Source organism: Panicum virgatum, chromosome 8N, assembly GCF_016808335.1.
Source record: "Panicum virgatum strain AP13 chromosome 8N, P.virgatum_v5, whole genome shotgun sequence".
NCBI lineage: Eukaryota > Viridiplantae > Streptophyta > Magnoliopsida > Poales > Poaceae > Panicum > Panicum virgatum.
This window is the reverse complement of record NC_053152.1, coordinates 7,772,289-7,793,032: the sequence shown is the minus strand read 5'-3', so window position 1 is coordinate 7,793,032 and position 20,744 is coordinate 7,772,289. Positions and strand designations below refer to the sequence as shown.

At 46.4% G+C, this 20,744-nt stretch overlaps 1 non-coding gene across 1 annotated transcript; it reads right to left on the bottom strand.

The window, feature by feature from the left end:
* Nucleotides 1–19,532: 19,532 nt before the first annotated feature.
* LOC120687002 lies at nt 19,533–19,641 on the bottom strand. The gene has a single exon (XR_005680507.1). It is a non-coding gene; the product is annotated as a small nucleolar RNA R71 (small nucleolar RNA).
* Between the last annotated feature and the right edge of the window lie 1,103 nt (nt 19,642–20,744).

Genomic DNA, 20,744 nt, shown 5'->3' with positions numbered 1-20,744 from the left:
AAATAATTGTGAAAGAGAAGTGTAATACTGATCAATAAGAACATTATGAATCTCAGGTTGAAGCCCATGCAAAAATCTATTCTCAGTTGCTTCTACACATTCATCTATTTCACATCGTAACATTAAAGCTTGCATTTTTTTTCATAATATGACTTCACTGATTTGCTACCTTGTTGGAGAAACTGAAGTTCTTCACACAAAATAGAGTGGTATATAGGCACATAATCATATCTTAAAAGTTGTTTCAACATCATCCATGTTTTAGGTGTCTCATAATTTTCACAACGAAACTGCCACCATGTTAAAGCATATCCTGTGAAAGCACTAGTGACGACTCTAATTCGTTCATGTTCAGAAACATTATTGACTGAAACCAATTCCTTCTCTACCTCAAGCTCCCACTTATCATATTCAGAATAATTGAAATCACCATCAAAAGAAGGAATATAAATATCAATTGTACCTCGTCTTACATGATTGTTGACGGCCATAAACTCACATTCTAGCCGTCAACTTCTCGAGAATAACACAAGCTTTACACTATGTTCCATTCATATTTTATTTATTTCTAACGAGTTCCACAAGTTTTGGATGAGTTTTGATTTCAGGTGAACATCTACCAAAAATGGTCAAATCTGGGCAAAAACCCAGGCCGACCGGCCTCCCCTAGGTCGGCCGGCCTGGCACCACTGGAAACAGTGCCCCGTCTTCGATCCAGTGGTAAGGTAACACACCCACAATGCCTCTGAGTCGTGGATTGAATGTCGGTTTGATCAAGTGGATGGAAAGGCTTGCACAAGGATTAAAGGACCCACCATTCAGTGCAAACCCGTGTCCAGGTCAGTGATCCAGCACCCAGGGAGGATCACAAACGTACAAGTGCAATGTCAGCGCAACGGAGGGCCGAAACGTGTTCTCCCCTAGGCCGGCCGGCCTAGCACGTGCACGCGTTGATGTCAAGCAACTATCAACCGCCTCCAGAAGTAAATCAGAGCCACTATCCAAAAGTCGGTGGCCACGTGGTAGGATCCCCCGGCCGGCCGACCCCACTTGGAAGCCCCTCAGGCTGGGTCTTGGCGTGGAAGTTAAGCTCAACCGCCTTAATTGCTTACAACTGACACCAACTGCAGTACCGGCCAGGAACCAATCTTGGAAGCCTATAAATAGAGAACCCATCCATCACTTGTAACACACACCATTGGAGCTCTGCTCTCTTCACTTGTACTTTTTAGAGTAGGTTAGTAGCTTGGGAGTTAGAGTCGAGTCGAGATTGCTCGGGATTCTGGAGTCGTCGGAAGTCTAGTATAGCTCTTGCATCTTTCTTTTGACATTATCAATATAAATTATCTTCTCTACTTTTCTGAGTCAGCTTTACTTTCTGCTGTCTTTTATTTACTCGGGTCTGAATGTCCAGCTCGAGCGCGAAAGTTTTACTTTAGCTTAGGCTAAATTATCTTTCTAAGTGATCGAGATCTTATCTTATGGGTTTTCTCGCCCGGACTAGAGTGTCTCGAGTTAGTGCTCTAGGTTGAGGGGGATTTCTCTTGAAGGCCTCGAGAGAAATCCTAACACTGAGTGCAGACGTGGTGTCTGACCTTAGTGTTAGCTAGAAAGTGTGTTCCACCCCATGGAACCATTGTGGTAGTCGGTAGGTGGTGACAGCCCTATCCGTCCTTTGTAGTCCACCATGTTCGGGTGTTTTCATAGCAGTAGTGCAGGTTGCCATTGGACTCCCCTCTCATCCCTTTCTGAAGTCCTTCCTCTTCCAGCTGCCGAAGTAAGCTCTACTTTCGCGAGAACTAGTTAGGTGTTTAGTCTGATCTAGAGAGGCTAACTCGATAGTTCAGAAGTGTATCAGAAGTCTTATCTCGCTCGTTGTCCTCCCAGCTGCTACCTCTCTAAGGAGTTGAACCTCCGTGTGTTACTTGGTAATCGTCTGGCCATTTATCTCACTTATCTATCTGGCTTACCCCCGTCTAGTCAGTCAGCCGATCAAGTAGTACGGTTATCATTCAATTTACTTTACTCTTTACCATAGTGATTCCCTGAGGAAAAATACGATACCCTGGAATACTCCAAGGTGAAGTGCTACAACGGTGATTCTGTGCACTTGCAGAATATCTATTCTATCGGGCATAAGAAATGCCAACAGGCATTTCTGGCGCCATTGCCGGGGAAGCAATTGGCTAAAGATATCGTAGATAGTTTGATAAACTTTACTAGTTTGTCGCCGCTAACCCTAGCGGGCTTATCATTGCTCTCTCTATCTTTTGATTGATGCAGAGTAGTGCATGACCGGTTTCGACCTACCAAGTAACTTCAACCCGAATCCAGAAAGAATCGGGAGAATCATGAGATGCCGCGTCGTCCCACCTCAGAAGAGACTCACTTGGCCCTGCAGTTCACCATCCACTTCAGCATCCTCATCCATGGCTCAGAAAACTCTTCGTCAGTTCTCTGCCCCGTCCAGTAGCCACATCCCTACTAGATTGAACATCAACCAAGCCGGCAATGACAGCTTTGAGCTGAAGATTGGGCTAGTGAACATGGTCCAAGCAAGTCCGTTCTGCAGAAAGGCATCCGAGGATGCCAATGCCCATCTCCAGAATTTTCTGGAGGTGAGTAACACCATCAACCCCAATGGAACTACATTGGATGTCATCTGTCTTCGTATGTTCCCATTCTCACTGCTCGGGAAAGCCAAGACGTGGTTCTACTCCAACAAGGAAGCTTTCACTACATGGGAAACTTGTTCGAATGCATTCCTAGCCAAATACTTTCCAGTGGGCAAAACCAATGCCCTCCGGAACAGGATCACTGGAATTCAACAATTGCCAGACAAGAGCATCCCGGAAGTCTGGGAACGTCTCTACGAGTACATTCAAGCATGCCCACACCACGGCAAGGAAGAGTGGCTGATCATTTAGAACTTCTTCCATGGCCTGAATAAGCAAGCCCAGGACCACGTTGATGCAGCAGCGGGTGGTTCTTTCCTCTCTCTCGATGTTGCGAGAGCGAAGATGCTAATCGACAAGATAGCTTCGAACCAAAGTTGGAAAGGAGAAAGGCAGCCAGCCCGTCCCAGGGGTGTACATCAAATCGACACGGTCGATATGTTAGCTGCCAAATTGGAACTTCTGATGAAGAAGCTGGAATCTCCGCATCAGGAGGTTAATCAGGTTTCAGAGTCTCGTATGACATGTGAAACATGTGGCGAGACTGGGCACTTGGGCACCTCATGCCCATTGACTCAAGAGGACGCGAACTTCGCGTTGGGAGCAACAACAATCCTAACTCAGGATTTCGTCCTCAGCAGGGTTGGAACTCCAAGCCCAACCTCCCATTCGGTCAACAACAAGGTATGAACTTCAATAACAGTTTTCAGCCCACATTAAAAGACCTAGTGTACGGCCAAAAGCAAATTAATGACAACATTAGTAAGAAATTCCTTGCTAATGATAAGATCTTGGAATCTATGGCTGCACAACTAGAGGGATTTAATTCTGTTATTAAGAACCAACTGAGCTTTAATAAGATGATAGAAACTCAAGTAGCTCAGCTTGCATCTTCTTGTCCTAACGTTAACACAGGGAAACTTCCCGGGCAATCGGAAGTACCCCCGAAAGAAAATGTTAGTGCGGTGACCACGCGTGGTAGTAAGACTACGCAAGAGCCACCCTTTCCACAAGATACAGGAAAACAGCGGAAGATCGTAACCGCTGGCCATACCGAAGTTGAAGACAAAGTGTAGGAGGAGGCTGTCGAATCTAACACTTCTGCTACCCAGGAAGACCCCGTGGAACCCCCTAGAACTTCACGGGACTATCACGACACAACTGCCTTACCATTTTCGGAACGGATAAGGAAGCCGGGAGCCGACAAACAATTCGGCAAATTCGTCGAGGTAATAAAGAAGCTATATGTGAACATACCGCTTCTTGATGCTATGCAGGTACCAATGTATGCCAAGTATATCAAAGATATCCTTGGAAACAAGCGGACGCTGCCCACCACTGAGGTTGTGTAGTTAACTCAAGAATGTAGCGCAGCTATACTCGATCCTCTCCTGGTGATTCTGTTCGCCTAAACGGCCGTTTAGTCTGTTTAAACAGCGTTTAAATGGTAAACAGAGGTCACCCGTGTCGTTTAGGCCCTAAACGGTGAATTAAACGGTTGGACCGTTTAAACCCGTTTAAACCGTTAAAATCCGTCTAAATCGTCTAAACATAGTCGAGTTAATCATGATTAAATGAGCTAGATGATCATTTAATTCATAATTTAGTCAATAGGAGGATTACAACTACCACAATCAATACCGAACCAAGTAGCACCGTAAGCATATGAAATGTTGTGGGATTTAAATTTCTTTCAGAAATATTATTTGGCAGAATAGTTACTTTTTACATGTGTAAATATATAGAATTTCTAGTATATTTGACATTTACGTACATAAATATCCATATTTTAATGTTACTATGCCAAACTGTTTAGGCCGTTTAACTCTTTTTAATCACCGTTTAAACAGCCTAAACACTAAACAAAGGGTGACCGACTGTTTACCGTTTAACATTTAGGAAAACATTGCCTGGTGAAGAAGAAAGACCCAGGCTGCCCCACCATCACCTGCTCGATCGGGGCTCAACACTTTTCGAGCACCCTCTGCGACTTGGGAGCAAGCGTCAGTGTCATGCCAAAGGTAGTTTATGACAAACTTAACCACCATGCACTTGCCCCTACTGCCATGTGTTTGCAGCTAGCAGACCAAACGGTCCGCTACCCCACGGGAATAGAAGAGAACATTCTGGTAAAAATCCGGAATTACTTCATTCCCGTCGACTTCATCGTAATCGACATGGAAGTCGACACCAAGACGCCGCTCATCCTGGGCAGGCCATTTTTGAGTACAGCAAACGCCCATATTGATGTTGGAGCTGGAGAAATTCAGCTCAACATCAATGGTCAGAAGGAGAAATTCGCCTTTAAATCGAAGGTCGAACAATGCTCACTAGTCAAGGAGATCCATCAGAAAAAGAAACCCGAGAAAGAGGCATAGAAACCATTGCTTCCCAACATTGAAGCCCTCATTGAGTTCGTAGAAAGTCTTCGGATTCATGAGGAGTTGAGAATTCAAGAGGAGGCGAAGCAAATCAAGCTTCATAATCAGAAGATTGCCAAACGAAGGATCCAGCGTAAGAAATTTCTGGAGTCACAGAAGACAAAGGTCGAAACACCACCCACACCCAATAAAGTGTGGCGGAAGAAAGTGTCATCGCCCAAGACTCCATCTGGCGACGACAACCGAACTATAGGAATGGAGATTCCGGCTCTGGACTCTAAACCTGAGCCCTCGCCCTGAGGTACGTGGCACATGTCCATCACTGCATTGCATATAGGATAGTTTAATTTTTGCTTACATAAACTTTCTTTTCATCTTGCATAAGCATGTTTGAAATTTATCCAACACATGTTTAAAATTAGAAACTTTGCACCTCTAGAACTTCACAAAAAAATTTCAAAAATTTTGTGCTGAGTTGTAGGCTGGCCGGCCCCACCTTTTTTCTGGCAGAGAGCAGCAAGGGATGGGCACCCGAAGTGATCATGAAGCAAGGATTAAAGGGGAAGCACCGAACGTGCAGGGTGCAGGCCGAGCAGCCCATACAGACCGGCCGGCTCCTCCCCTCCATTCGTGTCCCATCACCACCGACGGAGGCACGTTACCTGCAAGTCTATAGGCATAGACCATCGGTGTGGCTCGCTGGCTGCCAAGCAGGAGCCGACCAGCCTGCCCCAGGCCGGCCGGCCTGGCCCTGGCGCCCGGCTATAAAAGCCAGCGAGCTCGACGATCTTCAGTGCACCAGAAGCTCAGGCTCAAATGCCTCAGCCGAAGCTCCTTAATCTCCTCTCCCTTCCTTAAGTTCTTTGCCTAATTGAGCTCTTTTGAGTTGATTAGGTGGAGAGCTTAAGTGCTAGCTCGCCGCAAAATAAAATTTGAGTAGTAATTAGTGAAGTTCATAAACCAGAAAACACAAAAATATTTCCCCTTCTGAATAAAATCATGGCACGCTGAACATTGAACGTTTGTGGTGGTTTAAACACCCCGCAAGAACGACTAACACTAACGCTAATCCTCTTCCTAACCCATTGTTTCCTTCGGGTATTGCTCGTACTAATCTTTTGCAGGCACCATGCTGAATCGAGCCAAGGAGAAGGTCAAGAAGGCACTCTCGAGAAAATCAAGAAGCTCGCGGAGTTCCTCTTCTTCTCGGGATAGCATGTCGATCGACTCCAGTCACTGGTCGCACGCATCCCGGGAGGAAGAAGAAATTCCCGTAGTCCCACGAAGCCGTTTCCACATCAGGATCTTGACGATGGTTGAGCAAATCATCGTCAAGAACGACTATGAGCGGCAAGCACTCGAGCTACTGAAGAGGCAAACATATGACCATGCCAAGAGGATCGAAACCCGCTTCCTCATCATGACAGGAATCCTGCAAGACATGAACCAAGCTTTCACTACCGTTGGATGGGAGAACTTCGCCAACATCGTCGAGCCAGGTTCGTAACTCTTGACCATGGAATTCCTCATGTCTCTTACCATTGAAGAAACCAGCACTGAAACAAAAATTTACTTTCGGTTCTTTCACGAACAATTCGAAATGACCCTCCAACAATTTAGTGTCGCTTCGGGTTTTAATAAAAGATGCATCCTAGACCCCAACACACTTGCTGAGCGTTATGAGTATGACCGCAGCTCTTGGTGGAGAGTAATTTCTAATGAACCCGTGAGTAGTAAGAACAGCATAGTCTCAATTCATAATCTTACTCTGAGGTTTCTCGCCAAGTGGCTCGCCATGGTTGTGCACTCTCGCACAGACCTTCGCCTCTGCAGCTTGCCTGAGCTGCAGTGTCTGTATGCTATGGCGAACAAGATTCACTTTTCGCCCGTCCGGAGCATGCTTGCTCATTGGCAGAAGATGATTTCGGGCAGAAGCCCCATCGACATAACCCCACTGGTCACTCATGTGGCAAGGTATGTCAAAGCAATGGATGGCGCCGAAGTCACCTTCTTGCCTGAGACGGAGGCGTATAGATACGAGGTCGATCTTGAGCATTTTGTGCAAGGGCACATGATGCGAGAAGGTCCGGGGAATTCTATCTTTATGTGCTACCCCGGGTACGATAGGGAGATCGAGCTTCCATGCCCGAGACTCTCTCTCTCTATACGGTGAAAAGTCTAACATTGCAGATGGAGAAAAGAGAACCCGCATGATGGAGTGTTGCATGTCCACAGACGAGGAGCGGGACTCGGTGCGAGCAGTCCGGAGCAGGTCCATCACGATGGACACCCCCGGTTCATGCCTCGGCACAACCGGGGCCGTCCACGCAGAACATGAGCTTCGAGGAGGCGTACATGCATTACACCTATGACCCGTATCAGGCTGGCAGCAGCGGATTCGCCGGTGGGCAAGGCTCGTACTACCCCGTAGGTATGCATCCGTCTTATGGTCCACAGGTGGGTCCCTCATCGTCAGCACGCTTCAACTATGAGGACCTGGTTCTTCGGAGTATCACGGATCTTTCGAACCGCATCAGCACCCTTGGTACACAGCAGCAGTAGATGCAGGACACGATGGCACACAACACCCAGCTCACTCGGAGAGCTGGGGGCTGACCTCCGCCTTGCAGTACGACGTCTCGAGCGTCTTCATTCAAATTGGGCTGGACTATCAGCAGTCCCAGCCTTACCAGCCGTACTAGCCGCCCGAACAGGAGAACAACGACGACGAGGAGGAGAACAACCCCTACGAGGGAGAGCAGGACTCCGATTGAGGAGGTCTGAGCTTCATCAAAGCCTGGGGGGTCCCACTGCAAGGTAAGTCATCGCACCCATCCTTTTATTCAGTAGCCATGCCAAAAATAATAATAAATAATCTCTTAATAAAAATCCCAAAAATATTTCCATGCTTTGAATAAAATTTATATGAGTGGAAATCCGTGAAAGCTCTCACTTCGAAAATGATGAATATTTGCTCTGTTTAAACTCTATATGTGCCTCGTTTACAGCTTTTTACTCTCCTAGTACCTGAACTAGTTGGCACATATTAGTTCCACTGAAAATATGGTTGAGTGGAGGCACAAGTTTAAATTCTAAAGTCTAAGTTGTTGCGGGATTTGAGATAGCCCAAACCGGAATTTAAACTGCTTGCTCTAGTAGGGAACCCTCGGAATTCATTTTAAATTAAAATTCTGGTAAAGGTTTCCCATGGTTGAAATAACCCATCCAGAGCCTTATATTGCATAAATCGTTTGAGCTATCTGAAGTTACTTTGAGGTTTGTCGAATGGTGTGTCCACTTCGGGAATGGTACTTGCCATCTACAGGTCTTCATCCCCCATAAACTCACCATTTGCTAGCCCAAACATATCTGGCCTGCCAGTCACCTGTTTCAGGTATTGACATCCATGTTTGCCAGCTATACTCACCCGCAATCACAATCCCAATACCTCATTTCATCCCACAAAGAGCTTCCCAATCAAAACTCCAAAGAATTCAAGTTAATCAGCAAGGGAGAGTGGAGTTATCTTCTCAAAAAAAAAGTCCACTCTCCATCCCTATAAGAGTTGCAAATTATGGAGTTCAAATAAATTCAAGTAGGAAGCCATCTATTTCATTTCCTCACAACCTCCAAATATTCCATGGGACCTGAATTTGGCGAAGTACCGACCCCATCATGGACCACTCTTCGACTGGGCAATACAGGTAACCAGGGTATGCAAACATCTTCCTACCCATAAACTCCACATATCAGCTTTAGAGATAGGAAGAAGATGGCCAGATATCTTGACCATAGGTGAGGATCATACACTTTGAGTGACTCGAGAGTACCATTGGGAAACCTGAACCTCTTTTAAAAAATTCTTATAAAAATCCGAGCTGGGAACCAGAACAGGTAACAGAGAACATTCCGGTGAAGGTTGTTCAGTCCAACAACCGCCCAAGACTGAGGGATGAAAAACGAATACGCCCCATCTTCCAGGACCTTAGGTATGAGCCAATGTTGACGGTCGTTAAGTGCGAAATATGACCGTCAACTCTACTCATAAAAGAAGGAAAACTATACCTCTTACTTGCATATTTGTATCACTAACCTAGCTGCATAGTTGTTTTCGAGAATTTATGATTTCTGGAGCACAAGTCCGGAATAAGACGAAAACACGACGAATACACAGACAGAAGACACAGACGATCGTATCCTGTGTAACATGAGCAAAGGAGGCCCACAAACCAGACTAAACCGACCAACCAGGCCTCGGCACCGACCATCTGACATCAGGACCCTCCAGGCAGTGTACCAGAGAAGGTCGGTGGGAATTGGCGCCAAGGGGGGGTCGGCCGACCCCACCTGGCAGCCTCCGAGGCTGAGATTTGGCGGGAAGCTTGATCCTATCCTCCTGAAGGCGGTTGATGATGTTTCCATACAAGGAGATGGCGGGAACCGACCTCAAGCACTATATAAGGGGCCTCCCACCACTCTCTCTCACACACACCACTTGAAGGCCTCTCTCTCTACACTCTCTTGTGACTTGTACTCCTTAGGGTAGTGGTGCTAGGCTAGTTCTTCATCTCCTTAGCGAATCCAGTCGTCCTCGGGGTCGGCGAGCAATCCTCGGTATCTGGTATGGCTTTGTATTCCGACTTTCGTTATGCTATTCAATCTGAGTTCGTTCTTCATTATCTTGCTATGTTTGTAGCTTGCTTAGCCTTAATCTGTGCTTATTCAAGTTATACTAGTTGCTTGGTTAGAACAGATGATCTGGGTAAGGATATCGATTCGTTGTGCTTTCGGGCTTGGCTTAGCATCTTACCTGTCCATTCAAAGGGTGGGGGACCCGGGGGTGCTAGGCTAGTGACCTCATATGCGGGCATGGTGCTCGGGTATGCGGGATCCTTCTGATATGACGGTGCTCCACGGTGTGACTGGGGTAGACCGCTGGTGGTGACAGCCATATCGGTCCGCCGGGAAGCTGCTTCTCGGATAGCGTACTCCCCGACATTCGGGTACGGTGTAGGAGTTCATGCAAAGATGAAACAGGACTGGATGTTCTCCAGTGCGGGTCATTCTCCCCGATGTCCCTAATTTCCCGGCACCTGCAGCTCTAAGCAATGTGGCTAACGTAACTTATCCGCTAACATGAATAGTATACTAGGAATTTTTGCCTATGCTCCCACTAACCTTAGGATTGCTTGTTTATTCTTTATTCTTGAGAGTTGGTTGTTTTGTGTGTGTCACATTACCCTTGATTTTCCTTCATTTATCACTTACCCCTGTATAGTCAGTGGTCTTCATCTTGCTCATACGTGTCATGGTTATGCAACTAAGTAAATACACTTTACACAACCTAGCCATCCCTGGGAAAATATAAATAACGATACCCTGAATACTTCCGGGTGAAATGCTACAACAGTATATCTGTGCGCTTGCGGATCTTTCTGTAAACATTAAGACATACCAACACCAGCATTTCTGGCGGCGTTACAAGGAACTAACCACTCCTAGTGGCGACGCTAAGAAATGCCAACAAGCATTTCTGGCGCCGTTGCCGGGGATGGCACTAGGTGTAAAGTATATTTACTAAAGTACATAAACATGGCAATATAAGTAAGAGGTAGCTACTGCTTATACAGGCTAATATGTTTATCTTTTTGTGTTCTCCTAATTGGATGAAAGCAGGGTAGTGTATGTCTGGTATGTACAGGTATGTACGAAGACTTCTCTAACATTTGGCATGAAATTGGATGGGACAACTTCGTTCCCGTTGAGGAGTATGGTTCTCAACTTCTCACCATCCAATTTCTTTGCACTCTTCGGGAGGTGGAAAACGGGGTTTACTTTCGACTTTTCGGGAAAGAATATTTGTTTTCTTGGAAAACTTTTGCCGGCCACCTCGATTTCAACAAACGTTGGCCGATTTCTCTCGACCAAGCTTGCCGAGGTTTTAATCATCATGAATTTTGGGGCCGGATTTCAGGTCAAGTTGTCCATAGAAATTCTCACCTCGGTGCGGCGACATTCATAATCCAACTCTTCAGTTGATGCACAAGTGGTTGACCATCACTCTCTTTCCAAGAGATGATGTCCGACCCGTGCACAACGATGAGTTGCTCATTATTTATGCCATGGTCAACAAGATCAAAATCTCCCCCGCGCAAGCTTTGGTTAAGCAATGGCTTATGAATTTCAAGATGATGGGTCCTATTGAATACACTTCTTTGATTACTCGTATCGCTACACGTATCGGTGTCTTATAGGGGAATTCTATTCCTTTCATTGAGGGCGATCGTGCGTATATCGACGAGGCTTATTTGATTTAAGGTCACACACTCAAGAAAGGCCCGAATGACTCTTTGATTTTTTTTACTTGGGCTATACAAATGAGATTCCACTACCCAATGCGGAGTTCCATTTGTATAATTGCCATTCGCTAATCATCCCTCTCATTCCACGAGAAGGGGGTCGTAGGTATAGATCTTCTGGTTTGCCTGGCAGGATGACAAGAAGCAGGACCAGAAGGGAGGCAGAGCCGACACCACCGCCTCAACAGCCACATCACTCATATCAGCATGAGGCCGGTGGTTCGTCATGGCATAGTGCCAGCTCTGAGGTGTGGACACGGTAGGCACCAAGCTACCGGTCCACCAGTTCCAGGTCCGGTGGTGCCCCGAACCTCATCAGACGGATGTCTTCGTCCCGAGGTTTTGGTGCCATCACCCAGCAGCTAGGTGAGCTACGGGTGCAGGGTGACAACATACAAGAGACGCTGAACTAACACATCAACAATACCCAAGCATGGCAGCGTCACACTGGCGAAAGAATCCACGACATGGAGCAGTTGCAGTTGCAGCGACAGGAGGAGTGGAGGGCATACTGCTACCAGACGGACTTCAACCCCGACCAGTCGTATTGAGCTTGAAGCTAGCTTGGGGGAGGACCCCCACGAGCGGTAACTTGTATCAATTATCTTTACTGCTTTTCATAACCTTGCATGAAACCCATAAAAATTTGCAAATCAAAAAATCCATAAAAAATTTGCATAACTAAAAACAAATAAAAATTTACAAAAATTAGAAAACACCAAAAATACTTTCTTTTAATATGTGTAGTAAGCATGGTATAAGTTTTTCCTTGTTGAGATGATGAATAGTTGCTCTATTAATTTCCTTCATATGCTTAGTTACAACTTTATGCTCTACCTAGTTTTGGGTTTGGTGGCATAAAATGTTCAAACCTTAAACTTGAAACTTGTGGGTAGCAAAAAGTATGATCCAAATCTAAGTTGTTGTGGGCTATGATATGGTTAAGTAGAGTTGCTATGATCCTCTCTTTTGTGATGCTTGACATCCAGAGTATTTAATTTTGAAAAAAACACAAAAATATAATAAATTTCCTCGATGATATGAAATTCCTATCCAGAGCCATATGTTGTTTTTCATTGCAAAACCTTCCACATATGCAACTTGCTATCTCATTGAGTTTTGTCAAATTGTTGTGATCCTTAGTGACATTCATTTCATACTCCCATGATCAAGATCACGTACACATTTCCACCACATGGTATGCTTCTACACTAGAAGTAAGCAAAATTTCATCCATTCACAAAATAAAACTCCATGTCCATATATGACACCCTGCATAACATGAGCAAAGGAGTCCCACAAACCAGACCAAACCGACCAACCAGGCCTCGGCACCGACCATCTGACATCAGGACCCACCAAGCAGTGTACCAGAGAAGGTCGGTGGGAATTGGCGCCAAGGGGGGGTCGGCCGACCCCACCTGGCAGTCTCCGAGGCTGATATTTAGCGGGAGGCTTGATCCTATCCTCCTGAATGCGGTTGACGTTGTTTCCATACAAGGAGATGGCAGGAACCAACCTCAAGAACTATATAAGGGCCCTCAAACCACTCTCTCTCTCACACACACCAATTGAAGGCCTCTCTCTCTATACTTTCTTGTGACTTGTACTCCTTAGGGTAGTGGAGCTAGGCTAGTTCTTCATCTCCTTAGCGAATCTAGTCGTCCTCGGGGTCGGTGAGCAATCCTCGGCCTCTGGTATGGCTTTGTATTCCGACTTTCATTATGCTATTCATTCTGATTTCGTTCTTGGTTATCTTGCTATGTTCATAGCTTGCTTAGCCTTGATATGTGCTTATTCAAGTTATACTAGTTGCTTGCTTAGACCAGATGATCTGTGTAAGGATATTGGTTCGTTGTGCTTTCGGGCTTGCCTTAGCATCTTACCTGTCCATCCGAAGGGTGGGGGACCCGGGGGTGCTAGGGTAGTGACCTCATATGTGGGCATGGTGCCTGGGTATGCGGGATCCTTCGGATATGACGGTGCTCCACGGTGTGACTGGGGTAGACCGCTGGTGGTGACAGCCCTATCGGTCCGCCGGGAAGCTGCTTCTCGGTTAGCGTACTCCCCGACATTCGGGTACGGTGTAGGAGTTCATGCAAAGATGAAACAGGACTGGATGTTCTCCAGTGTGGGTCATTCTCCCCGATGTCCCTAATTTCCCGGCACCTGCAGCTCTAAGCAATGTGGCTAACGTAACTTATCCGCTAACATGAATAGTATACTAGGAATTTTTGCCTATGCTCCCACTAACCCTGGGATTGCTTGTTTATTCTTTATTCTTGAGAGTTGGTTGTTTTGTGTGTGTCACATTACCCTTGATTATCCTTCATTTATCACTTACCCCTGTATAGTCAGTGGTCTTCATCTTGCTCATACGTGTCATGGTTATGCAACTAAGTAAATACACTTTACACAACCTGTCCATCCCTTGGGAAAATATAAATAACGATGCCCTGAATACTTCCGGGTGAAATGCTACAACGGTATATCCGTGCGCTTGCAGATCTTTCTGTAAACGTTAAGACATACCAACACAAGCATTTGGCGTTGCTAGGAACTAACCACTCCTAGTGGCGACGCTAAGAAATGCCAACAGCCAACTTTTCATAAGTACAGACCGGAAGAGTAATATGATGTGCACAAGGTACCTGCAAGGGGATAAACATTGACGCAACTCCTGATCCACTGAACCTCAGTTTAAGCTTTGCTCGAGGATGAGCAAAAGTTTAAGCTTGGGGGGGTGTTGACGGCCATAAACTCACATTCTAGCCGTCAACTTCTCAAGAATAACACGAGCTTTACACTATGTTCCATTCATATTTTATTTATTTCTAATGAGTTCCACAAGTTTAGGATGAGTTTTGATTTCAGGTGAACATCTACCAAAAATGGGCAAATCTGGGCAAAAACTCAGGCCGACCGGCCTCCCCTAGGCCGGCCGACCTGGCACCCCTGGAAACAGTGCCCCGTCTTTGATCCAGTGGCAAGGTAACACACCCACAATGCCTCTGAGTCATGGATTGTACGTCGGTTTGATCAAATGGATCGAAAGGCTTGCACAAGGATTAAAGGACCCACCATTCAGTGCAAACCCGTGTCCAGGTCAGTGATCCAGCACCCAGGGAGGATCACAAATGTACAAGTGCAATGTCGGCGCAACGGAGGGCTGAAACATGCCAGAGGGAGGCCGGCCGGCGTCCCCTAGGCCGGCCGGCCTAGCATGTGCACGTGTTGATGTCAAGCAACTATCAACCACCTCTAGAAGCAAATCAGAGCCACTATCCAAAAGTCGGTGGCCACGTGGCAGGATCCCCAGGCCGGCCGGTCTAGGGGAGGCCGGCCGGTACCACTTGGAAGCCCCTCAGGCTAAGTCTTGGCGTGGAAGTTAAGCTCAACCGCCTTACCTGCTTACAACTGACGCCAACTGCAGTACCGGCCAGGAACCGACCTTGGAAGCCTATAAATAGAGAACCCATCCATCACTTGTAACACATACCATTGGAGCTCTTCTCTCTTCACTTGTACTTTCTAGAGTAGGTTAGTAGCTTGGGTGTTAGAGTCGAGTCAAACTTGCTCGGGATTCCGGAGTCGTCGGAAATCTGGTATAGCTCTTGTATCTTTCTTTTGACATTATCAATATAAGTTATCTTCTCTACTTTTCTGAGTCAACTTTACTTTCCGCTGTCTTTTATTTACTCGAGTCTGAGTGTCCAGCTCGAGCGTGGAAGTTTTCCTTTAGCTTAGGCTAATTTATCTTTCTAAGTGATCGGGATCTTATCTTATGGGTTTTCTCGCCCGGACTAGAGTGTCTCAAGTTAGTCCTCTAGGTTGAGGGGGATTTCTCTCGAAGGCCTCGAGAGAAATCCTAACACCGAGTGCAGACGTGATGTCTGACCTTAGTGTTAGCTAGAAAGTGTGTTCCACCCCCCCTCGGAACCGTTGTGGTAGTCGGTAGGTGGTGACAGCCCTACCCGTCCTTTGTAGTCCACCACGTTTGGGTGTTTTCATAGCAATAGTGCAGGTTGCCGTTGGACTCCCCTCTCATCCCTTTCTGAAGTCCTTCCTCTTCCAGCCGTCGAAGTAAGCTCTTCTTTCCCGAGAACTAGTTAGGTGTTTAGTCTGATCTAGAGAGGCTAGCTCGATAGTTCAGAAGTGTATCAGGAGTCTTATCTTGCTCGTTGTCCTCCCAGCTGCTACCTGTTGACGCTCACTAACGTCTCATTTCAAGGTTCACTTGGAGCCTGAAATCATGAGAATAAAGTCTCATACCTGCCTATGTTATTCAGAAAGAGTAAATTCCACGTTTTCTCTTAAAATTATTACTACACTGGAATTTGGCCAGAAATGCAGGTAAAACAGGTTTCATGCGTCAAGATACAAACCCGACCATCAGAGCAGGCTACCAGCTCCTGCATGAGCATATAAAGGACGAGCGTCAACACTAGTGGTAGGAGTTATTACTAACAAATTCCACAGATTGTTGGTGTACATTTATGTGCAGGTTGCTTATGTTTCGAAATGAGAAGAGAACGCAGCCCCAAAAGCAAGGTGACACGTCGTTGATCCGAAGCAACAAGTTCTCGACGAATCAGACACGTTCACAAGGATCTACGGGCCTACCAGACCTACCAAACCACCTCAAGACAGGCCCTTGCACATGTATATCACATGGGGGTCCACCTAGCAGCCACCTGACCGAAAACTGGGCCAAACAAACCCATCCCACGGTCGGCCGACCTCCAGGTCGCTCGACCCAGTTGCGACGGCCCACAGGCCCCACCGCCTCTCAGAAGACATGTGGCGAGGTGTGGTCGGTCCCCAATGGCGGTTTGGCTCATTTCTCAGGCAAGAGGCTAGTGGCTCCCTCCTATAAATACAAGGGGAGGGGGTGAGAATAAACAAACTCACACCACACACCACACACCACACAACACACACCATCTCCTCTCTTGAGTTCTCACTTGAGTGAGAGTAGTCTTAAGGAGTTTAGGAGTAGAGGTACTCAGGAGGGGCGCCGACAACGGCGCTCTTCTCCAAATTGTACCTCTACGAGAGTGAGGGAGATAGTCGGGGGATGTGCCGGGCTTGTCGGCGCTCTTCTCCGCTTGTACCTCGACGGATGCTTATTCGGTTGTAAGTGTTCGAGACTTTCTTTGCTTATTTAGAATTAGAGTTTAGATCGCAAGTTATCATCTCTGCCTTATATTAGTTGATGTGTATGCTAGCGAGTAGCATTTGACTCTAGAGTGGGCTCCGGATAGAAAAGGATAACCCTGATCGCCTCTAGAGTTAGTAGGGAAAGGCGTAGATGTGGTGTCTTGGCTGGACTATACCACTCAATTGTCTGATAGTCCCACGATTTGTAGAGGTAGCCGGCAGGTGGTGACAGCCCTGTTTGAGCCTTTTAGTAATCCTCCATGTTCGAATATTAGATACAACATCATATTGGAACTATCGGCTTGTATAAGCCGGTCGATACGTTTAGCTCGAAGTATAACAGCGACGTGATCTCTTCTTCTAAACATAGATTCTAGATCTTAGAAAGTCCTCTCTTTCCAAACCTCCTACACCAGTGTGTGTGTGTGTCCTTGGACAGCCTGAACCCGTAGGTAGTGTACTCACATTCCCTAGTGGATACGATACACTGGAATACTCTTGGGTGAAAGCTACAGCGGTATCCGTGCGCTTACGGATTTTATTCGTGACGTTACAAAATACCAACAAGCTTTCTAGCGCCGTTGCCGGGGAACGGCAGCTACATTATCTTCAAACTCAGTCGTCCTCAAATTTTTTTTCCTTTTCTTTATTGCTACCTCAACCCTGTTGACGGTGCTTAAGTGCCATTTTCAGCCGTCAACTATACTCAATAATAAAGGAAAACTACATGCCTTACTCGCATATTTGTATCACTAACCTCGCTCCACATTTATTTTCGAGTTTTCTACATTTCAAATGAGCAAGAGCGGAATAAGATGAAAACATACAGCAGACGCCATACAACTACGCAGAATATCATATCCGGCGTCACCCACTTACAAAGAGGGCCCATCTGGCAGAGCAAACGGGCGCGCCACGCATAATGCATACAAGGAAAGATATCAGGGCCCACATGTCAGCCTGCCAGAGAAGGATAAGGACGAGAGGCGGACAGGTGGGGCCGACCAACCCCCTAGGTCGGCCGAACCTGGCGGGCCTCCCGTCCAAGTGCATTTCGAGGAGGAGTCGCCCCCAAGTCTCCTGATCACCTTCCATACGTGCATTTGGCGGGAACCGACCTCCACTAGTATAAATAGGGCCCCCTCTCACCCCTCTCAACACACACACACTTCATTCCATTCTCTCCAAGAAGGCTCTCCTCTCTCTTGCTCTCTTAGCTAGGTAGTGGAGCTAGGCTAGTTCTCTTTAGCGAGCAAGTCGTCCTCGGGGTCGTTAAGCAATCCTCAGCTCCTGGTATGGCTTTGTATCCGACTTGTCAGACTTCTATTCATAATATAGAGTTTTGCCATGGTTGCTTTACTATCTTGATAGTTTATCAATCCATGCTTATTTCATTCATAAGTTATGCTACGGTCTTGGTTAGGCCAGATGATCCGGGTACGGATAGAGGTTCGTTGTGCTTTCGGGCTTGCTCTATTGTTTTACTCGTCCATCCGAAGGGTGGGAGACCTGGGGGCACTAGAGTAGTGACTTCATAGATGAGCGTGGTGCTCGGGTATGCGGGATCCTTCGAATATGAATGTGCTCCACGGTGTGACTGGGGTAGACGGCAGATGGTGACAGCCCTGTCCTTCCGGTATAACAGCGGTGTTGCGTTTAGCATACTCCCCGACATTCGGGTTCGGTGTAGGAGTTTCTGCAAAGAGGTAACAAGACTGGATGTACTCCGGTACGGGACCTTCTCCCCGCTATCCCATTTTCCTGGCACCTGCAGTCCTAACCATGATCTAACATGACCCCAGCTTTGTATAGAAGCACTAGGACACCTAACCTAACCTAAGCTCCAGCTGACTTGACGTAGGATAGAGTAGTCCATTATTTTTTAGTTTGTCTCCTTTATTCCTTCCTCTTGGAGTGTGGATGTGTGCTGTGTCGCGTTACCCTTGCTTATTCTTTATCTGTACTTACCCCTATTAGAGTCTTGCCTATTGCTTGAGGCACAATGTCATGGATAATGTTGAGTACAATACCTTTGCCACTGCCGTCCTTTGGGACACAAATAAATGACAATACCCTTACTCTCCGGGTGAAATGCTACAACGGTACATCCGTGCGCTTGCGGATCCTTCTGTAATCGTATTGATTATACCACGAGAGTGGCACCCCTTGGGTGCAGTTGCTAGGATGGGTTCGGTGCCCTCATTTCTAGTGATTGCACTAAGGACTGCCAATAGGCATTTCTGGCACTGTTGCTAAGGATTAACCATTCCTAGTGATTGCGCTAAGAAATGTCGACAAGCATTTCTAGCGCCGTTGCCGGGGATGGCATGTGAACAAAGATATTGTGCTGATATTAACTTAGACCTTGTACTCAGGATATAGTCTTTACTCTTTCAGGCTAATGTCACTTTATGTCTTCTTTTATTTTTGATTTGAAAGAAGACAGGGGTAGTGTATGACCGGTTTCTCCCTACCGGAAAATTACACAGACAATCCAGAGAGGTTTGTGAGAAGGGCACGACCTCGTGTCGTTCCTCCTCTCACTATCCTCCCGGCACAGGAACCCATTTCGGAAGCACAACTCGTTCTTGAGGCTATGGCTGAAAAGGCTCTCCGTGAGTTCTCCGTCCCCTCCACCGACAATGTGGCCACTGGCCCCAACATCAATGTCGGGGATGTGAACTTCGAGCTCAAATCAAGCTTCATCAACATAGTGCAGGCCAGCCCATTCTGTGGCAAGCCAAATGAGGACGCAAATGCACATTTGTAGAATTTTCTGGAGCTCTGCGACACCGTTGTCATACGGGGTGTCGCCGCCGACGTTGTCAAGCTTCGTTTGTTTCCCTTTTCCCTCCTTGGGAAGGCAAAATAGTGGTTTTATAAAGAAAAGGACATCGACACCTGGGCTAAATGCTCCAAGGCGTTCCTCTCAAAATTCTTCCCGCTGGACAAAACAAATGCTCTGCGCGGGAAAATATCAAGTTTCCAGCAGACGGGGATGGAATCCATCCCAGAAGCTTGGGAAAGGCTGCAGGAATACATCCTGGCCTGTCCTCATCACGGCATGGACGAATGGCTCATCCTACAAAGCTTCTACAACGGGCTCACAATGACATCTCGAGCCAATATTGATGCCGCTGCTGGAAGAGCCCTCCTCGACCTGACCATAGCCAAATCCAAAGCATTGGTCGAGAAGATGGTCTCCAATCAGGGTTGGAGCGATGAATGACTCCAACCCCGTACAAAAGGCATGGATACCATCAAAGAGATGGATATGATTGCCGCGAAGCTGGACCTCCTAATTAAGAAGATGGAGGAAGGGAGCAAACAACTGATCCATGCTCCTGTTTACGCCATGGGTTCGCACTTCATGTGCGAAGTCTGTGGTAACAATGGACATTCGGGGAACGATTGCCTCAAAACCCGTGAAGACTGCGCATACACTTGAAGTCTGCGCATACCCCAAAGTAAGCTCTTTTCTCAATTCATATCTTGTTTTGGAATTGGTGTACGTCCTCGCTCCTTGCTCCATAATAGAAAAAAAATGAGAGAAGTTGCCATAGTGACAATATTATCTCCATCAACAAGATGTCGTGGTAAGTACTCTCAGTGTCCTACTTTTGACATTAAACATAGCCCTGCGGGAGGTCGCCCGAGGATCACCAGGTACAAACTCATGCCTATCTCTCTTCGAATAATGCTCAATCATGCTTCGTGCTCCCTTTATCTATTCTCGTATGCTCTAGCTTGAATGTATGATTTCAACATACATTCATAGGCTTTTTAAATCAAGCATGGTATTTGGGTTAAAATGTCCTCTTCAGTCAACTACACCTCGTGTCTAGATTGATTGATGTTCTTGGAGTTAATACTTGTATAGATGTTGGTTGCATATATGGACTAACCCCTGCAGAAAAATCAAATCCAATTGGGTGAGTCATCGAGCTGAATTCAAATGGAAAGGTAAGACAAGGTTTTGGATTAATGTTGCACAATATACTCATGTTAATGTAATCTTAGTTCAGCCTTGCTTGAGTAAGTATCTTGGTGAGATTAAAATTTAGTTTCAAATAAATTTTAGGAGCTCCCTGGTTCTTAAAACCGGTAGAGCTATTAATTTGTTTTCACATTTTTGTTTTTGAATAAGAACCAGGTACAAGGACAAGTGT